Source organism: Heterocephalus glaber, unplaced genomic scaffold (assembly GCF_053883595.1).
Source record: "Heterocephalus glaber isolate CG9 unplaced genomic scaffold, H.glaber_assembly_v1.0 deba00001258, whole genome shotgun sequence".
In the NCBI taxonomy this organism is placed as follows: Eukaryota; Metazoa; Chordata; class Mammalia; order Rodentia; family Bathyergidae; genus Heterocephalus; species Heterocephalus glaber.
In genome coordinates, this window is record NW_028258228.1 from 398,316 (window position 1) to 405,786 (window position 7,471).

The 7,471-nt window shown below is 35.5% G+C and overlaps 1 pseudogene; it reads right to left on the reverse strand.

Moving 5' to 3' along the window:
• Window positions 1-4,155: 4,155 nt before the first annotated feature.
• LOC101699143 (baculoviral IAP repeat-containing protein 2-like) lies at window positions 4,156-6,596 on the reverse strand (annotated as a pseudogene).
• Window positions 6,597-7,471: the final 875 nt, after the last annotated feature.

Genomic DNA, 7,471 nt, shown 5'->3' on the forward strand with positions numbered 1-7,471 from the left:
AGATGTCGGAAGCAGAGGATAGGGCTGCTGTTAGAGATTGATTATTCAGAGATACTGTAAAAACAAGAGAACACAAAAATAGATCCAACAGCTGCTAGTTGATACAAAGACAAATCTAAAATTCATTTGATTTAGTGAAAAAATCAGAAGACAGCAAAATGGTCTAAAAAACCTATTTATAGAAATAGTATCAGAAAACTTTCCAATTATGGGAAAAGAATTTAACATACAGATAACGGAGTCATCTAGAACTCCAAATAACCACATTTAGAAAAGAGCTTTTTGATAATCATAGTCAAATCTCAGTCCAACAAAAGGACCAAATCTTAAAAGGAACAAATTATTTATAAAGGTAAACTCATTAATATGACAGCCGACTTTGCAGCACAAACCTTAAAGGCCAAGAGAATTTGGAGTGAAGCATTTAAAGCCCTTGAAGTAAACAACTTCCAGTCCAACCTGATATATTCTGCAAAACTGTAGAAATTGATAGAGAAGGTATATTCATGACAAAGTTGACCTTAAGAAATTAATGATCACCAAACCAGTACTCCAAAAACCTCAACGATATCTTTAAGACAAAGAACCCAAAATGCTAATAGAACAAATATATCAGGCTGGGTGAGTAGGTTAGAAGAGGGAAAAAAAGGAAATAAGCAATAGGAAAATAATACAATGACAGGAATGTCAATACCTTTCAGTAATAACTCTCAAAGTCAGTGGCCTCAGTTCCACAATCAAAGACACAGAATGCAGGAATCAAGAAAGTCCAACAGTATGCTGTATAAAAGAAGCACATTTAACCCAAAAAAGAAACTCATAGACTAAATATCAAAGCATAGAAAACAACAGTCCAAAATTGATATTGCTAAAAAAAATTGATATTACTCCAAAAACTAAATCTAGAAACTCCATTTGACCCAGCATTCCCCTTCTAGGTATCTTCCCCAAAGAGTTAAAGATATCATCTCACAGCAATCCATACATATCCATGTTTATAGCAGCATAATTCATAATAGCTAAATCTTGGAAGTGGCCTATATGTTCATCAGCAGATGAATGTGATGCAGCGTGTGATGAGTTTCTGAGAGATATACACCAGATTCTTGTTTATGGTGAGCAAAGAATTGCAAGAATAAGCATTACGGCAAAAGAAAAAGCAGCTAGGTCTAGGGATTTAGCTCAGTGGCACCACACCTGCCTCACAAGTGCAAGGATCTGAGTTCGATCCCCAGTACCAACAAGAAGAAGAAAGAGGAGGAGGAGGAAGAGGAGGAAGAGGAGGAGGAGGAGAAGAAGGAGGAGAAGGAGGAGAAGGAGGAGAAGGAGGAGAACAAGGAGAAGAAGAAAAAGCAGCTATATTTATTTAAGTTAATGGAAAAGATGTGCTCAGAATGAGACCAGCAGAGACATTAACGTGGCATGAGCATGGAAAAAAGTGATGAGGATAATAGGAAATAAACAGTAATTCAGGCTTTTGGATTTAAAAGATGTGTGCCTCATTGGGTCTCTTTGGATATGATTGACAGAACTGATCAAAGGTACACAGTGCACATGCACAATTCACTGTGTTTTAGTTACACGCATGACATGCAGCCCCTATATATGAATTATTAATAAATTTCAAGAGAGAAAAACGTTACTGTGGGGCGGGCCACTGTATCTAACATGCACGTGCTCTGGTCCGGAGTTTTATAGCATTCCTGGGTCTTCGTTAGTTTTATTTCTGCTTCAGTTAGGACAATGGAAGAAGGACTGGCCCAGGTGTGTAGCCTAAATTCGGGTGAATGGAGGGGGGAAAATGAAAATAAAGAAAATATGGTACTTATACACAATAGAGTACTGCTGTTCCACAAAGAAGAATACACTTGAATGATTTGTAGGAAAATGGATGGATCTTGAGGCCATGGTGTTAAGTGAAATAAAGCGGGCACACAAGCTTAAATATCACATCATTTCTCTTATATGAGAAACCCAAATATAAATAAATGGCAAAATAAAAGTTAGATGAAGGGAAGTAGGGAAATAGATCTTTCACAACTGGGAAGGGATCAAGAGATAGGGGGAATGGGGGTGAAAAACGAACTGAGATGTGTTATGTACATGTACCAACTCCACATGAGGAGTGTGATAATTATGTACTGCAAAAATATACTAATGAAAAATAAAAAATGAGCAAAAAATTTAAAAAGAATATTCTTAATAGGATTTTGTCAAACTTATGAGTCCTTTAAACTCTTACATCCTAATAAAAAAAAGACAAAATAACCCTAATCAACATTTTTCTGAAGATATAGGAATAGCTAATAAACACATAAAAAGTACTTAACAATTTTAGTCATTAGTAAAATGAAAGTTAAACCACAAGGAAATGACCTTTTCACTACAATGGCTCCAATCAGGAAAATGAAAAATAGCAAGTGTCAGTGTTCTCACTGAATGTGGTGAAACTGGAACATTTCTAAACCCCTGGTGGGAACAAGTATGGTACAGGTACCTTGGAAAAGTCTTTTGTGGTGCTGAAGACAGTTAAACATAGAGTTAACATCCATTCAACTCCTAGGTAGAGTTCCAAGATAAATGAAAACCTGTGTACACATGGATACCTGTACAAGGACCCTCATAGCAGCATTGTGCATGATGGTCAGAGTGGAAACACCCAAAATGTCTACAAATACAGGAAAGGATAGAGAAGGTATAGATATATAATGGAATAATAGCCACAAAAGAAATAAAGAAATTGTACATGCTCCAACTATATCACACCAAAACATTATGCTGGTATGAAAGAATTCAGACACAACAGGTCACATATTCTATAATTTTTTTATATGAAATATACAAAAAAGGCAAATCCATAGATACAGAAAGCTGATTAATGGTTTGTAGTACATGGAAGAAGGAGGACTTCTAGGGGTTACTTAATGGATGCAGAGTGTTCTAAGGTGAAAAAATATTATTGAAACCAGAGATAGATGGTTGTACAACACCTACTGTAGTAAATGGCACTGAGCTGTACACTTTCTTATGAATCTCACCTGAATAAAAATTACACAAAGAAGTTCATAAGCAACAAACTTTTTTGATTGTTTGTTTGTTTGTTTTGGTACCAGGGATTGAACTCAGTGCCTTGGGCTTGCGAGGCAGGTGGTGGAACCACTGAGCTAAATCCCTGGCCCCTACAAAAAATTTTATTAAGCACTTAATATATGTTGGAAGTTTAACCCCAGGGTATAGGCTTTGTGTAAAAGACAATGAATAAAACATACAGGTTAAGCAAAAATAGACTGATACACAGACATGAGTGATGGTAAGGGATATATTGAAAATTTTATCTTAGTAAATGCAGGCAAGTACAAAAGGCTATCTATTGTACAATTGCATTTATGTGAAACATCCAAAAAGTGCAAACCCATCATGATAGGAAATTGATTAGTGGCTGCTGGGGGTTGGAGAAATGAGGCAGTGAGGAAGGACTGTCAATGGGTATGAGGTTTCTGTTTTGGTCAATAAAAATATTCTGGAATTGGTGGTGATGGCTGCACAATGTTGTAAGTATATCAATAACCACTGCATTATACATTATATTTTTAAGAGAAGGATTTTCTTTAAGTTCCTTTTTTGTTTTATTTTATTTTTATTTTTTATTTTAAAATGGTTTTTTTTCCTTTTAACATACTTTACTAAGACATTCCTCACAAATTGTGGGAAATCTTGTTTACCAGTAACAGGATAGTACTTATTTTACAACATAAGTTAAAAGGACCAAAAAAGAATTTGGCACTATAACTCTAATGAATTCCAGAGCTTCTGGTTTCTAGTACTGTACTTTAAAACTACACTGTTATTTAGTACTCAAAGCTTCCATTAAGAATACTAAATCTAATAATAACTCCTAAAATGATCCAAACAATCACACTATGTTTAACTCTCCCTATGTTCATACATACATACTAATTTAGCTCATCAAACATAAACCTTTCCCTGCAACTAAACATTAAGATTAAATATATAATACTATCTTTTTTGAAACAAGGTAATTAATACCAAAGCAGACTATAACATGAATGTTAGCAGGTGAAGAACCCATAATTCTTTTTTTGTTCCAAATGGTTTCTAATGTTCAATAATAATTTAAAGACTATTATATACAGGCCAATATTAACCTATTTTGTTTTATGAGAGAAATGTATGAACTGTACCTTTGATTATACCCCTGCAAATAGGGCACTTTCTTAGAGAAGGGGCACATTCCTGGCATACTACCAGATGACCGCAAGGAATGAATACAATAGAAACTTTTTTGTCCATACACACTTTACAGGTTCTTTCTTCCTGCAACCTCCTCAATTGTTCTTCCAATGACAGGCCTGAGACACCTTCTGTTGGAATATACTTCATATTCTTTTCCACAAATAAGTTCTCATATTGTTCCAGAATCACGGAAAGAAATACACGGGGACACAGAAAGCAGGCAGGATCACCAGAAACTGATCTGGTCAGAGTCCGCGCCATCCTTTGTTTTAGCATTTCCTTTTATATCTTCTTTTAGCCATTACCTCATTCCTCGTGGTCTTAGTAAAATTTCTGTTTCCCTTTTATAACTATTTCCTGTTAATGGTTATAGTCACAGACATATAACAAACAGATGGCACTTAAAACACATACATTGTAAACTACCCAAACATTTCTACTTTGTTTTTCTCCAGGTTAAATGTTATCTACAGCTAGGTTACAGGTCAAAGGGTCAGTTAGCCATCACTTTAAACAACAAGAATTATGGGAAAGGTAAATCTTAAAGGAATGCATTACTTATTCTACTTCAGCTACCTTAATAACTAACCTATAGTTTAAATTTTCTCTATCAATATAACACAGAATCAATTTCTTTTAGGCAGTTTTTGAAGATGTTGGCTGCAGCATTTCCTTTAACTAAAATGGTATCAATCGGTTCTCTTGCTTGTAAAGGTATTTGTGTTTTTTGTTTAATAATATCATGTTCCTGTTTATTAATTACACTGGCCTTTAAAAGATTATCCAGGACAGGAAGGACACTTGTCAACTATTGAAAGAGAGCCATTCTATTCTTCCAAATTAACAAGTCATCTGACACAATTTCTTCAGCTTGTCTTTCCTTCTCCTCTTCTCTTCTTTCATCTTGAGCATTAAGAAGTGCTGACACAATATCATTAACTGTTTTGTAGTTTTATCTGGTGGTTAGGATTTTACTCTGAACTGTCTGCTTCACCAGGCTTCTGTTAAAACCCATTTCCAAAGCAGCTTTAACCACAGGGGTATTCATCATGATGCCATCTTCTGAAGAACTTTCTCCAGGTCCAAAATGTATAATTGGTGGATCAATATTTTCTTCTCCAGGAATATCTGAAGTTGACAACAGTTGTTCAAGAAGATGAGGATATCAGCTTGAATCTCATCAACAAACTCCTGCCCTTTCATGCATATCAAGAACTCACACCTTGGAAACCACTTGGCATGCTGTACCCATGGATCATCTCCAGATTCCCAACACCTCAAACTGTCATCACAACAAAAGCATTTGACATCATCATTTCAACCAACATAATAAAAACCAGCACTTGCAAACTGCTCAGGCTGAACTGGAACAGTAGATGGCCAGTATACAAATGTTCTCATTCGAGCTGCATGTGTCTGCATGCTCAGATTTGAAATACTAAATCTCAGGATTTCCAGAGAATTTTCCAAAAATAGGCAGTAGGGAAAATGTCTCTGGTGTTCTGACATAGCATCATCCTTTGGCTCCCAGTTCCTTAGCTTTCCACTGCAGGCAAAGCAGGCGATCCTATCTCCAGGTCCTGTATAATAAAAACCAGGTTTTGCCAAGTCTAATGGTGACAAAAAGTTAATGGTCATATTCTGGAAGTAAGAAATCTGGCTTCTTCAGTACTCATGGGGTAACGGTAGGGGTTAGTCCTCACTGAAGAGAAGTCTTCCACTGCTCTGCAGTTAAGAGAGTTTGGTGAAAGGTTGGAACAAAAACCACTGAATGAGCCACTATATTCCAAAGTAGGAGATAATGAATGTGTCAAGCTGTTTCTCACTGCAGAGTTATTCTTAGAGGTGGATTGCTGGTTAGCTGAAATCAGATTCTGAATAAAGCTACAGCTAGGGTATAGCTGTTTATGCTTTTCAATAGGATTGTCTCCTTGTTTCCAGTTATCCAGCATCAGGCCACAACAGAAGCATTTGGCTTTGTATTTCACACCAGTGCAATAGAAACCAGCATGAGGAAGACTTCTTTCTGAAACAGGAACCCCAATGGAAAAAGCTGAATATGTAGACATTCTGTAGAGTTCACATGAAAAGTCATACTTCATTTTTTGTTTGCTGTCATTTGTCCAATTTGGCAAGATTGTGCTCTCTTCCACTTTATTTTTAAATTTTCGATATGAGGGACCTTGGACAACTCTTTGGGAGGTAGTTTTGTTCATGAGTGCATGATAGAACCTTTTGATGGCTAAAACTTTTCACATAAAATTTCTCATCTCTTCACACTTAGATTTTTACCACAAAAAAGGTATCAAAGGACAGACTCCTGCTATGTAGAACTCACTACAGCTTCTTTGTGGGATTTATACCTGAGTGTACACTCAGGTATTATGAATCACTTTCCTAAATTACCAAAATACTACTTAGTACTCTTTGGGATGATTAACTCTTTCAGGTAACCCATGTGCTATTTGCTCATAATTTGGTGTAATAACTAACCTAAAGACCTGACAAATTTTATGCACTTTTGAACATATTAAAACTCTTTGATTTTTCAAAAGTTTATACTCTTAAAATTCTAGGTAACTGTAGAATACTTAAATTATGCCTTTAATGTGCTTTTGGTTTTTTGTTTGTTTTGGGTTTTTTTTTTTTTTTTGGTACCAGGGATTGAACTCAGGACCTTGAGCTTTCAAGGCAGGCAGCAGAACCAATGAGCTAAATCCCTGCCAATGTGCTTTTGGTTATAAGCTATGAAGTCTGAATATCAGGCCAATTACTGGGTAAGCCACCAGAATAAGGTTATAATGCAGGCTTTTTTCCCTTATAAGCTCTTTGATATGACATCCAAATTAATCTCATTTTATTCTAACAAACAAAAATAATTGCTCATACTATCTAAAGTCTAATTCCACATGCCTTCTCATCAAAGCATTTACTTAAGTTACATTAGCTTCAGTTAATAACTTTTGGGGAGGTCAAGCTTTATTGAATCTATGTGATATGAAATGAATTTTGCTTAGTGCTTATAAACTGTTAACTCTTCTTTGTTTAAAATTATCTATACTTATTTCCACTTCCTGAAGTATCATTATATTGTCTTTCTTCCTAATTGTGTGTATCAATTACAACTGGTCCACTAAGCAAGGTATTTTCTCCATAAACTTAACTAGTTAACCATAAAATTTCTACAGCATTTTAAAAATTAAATAACCTGCTTTTC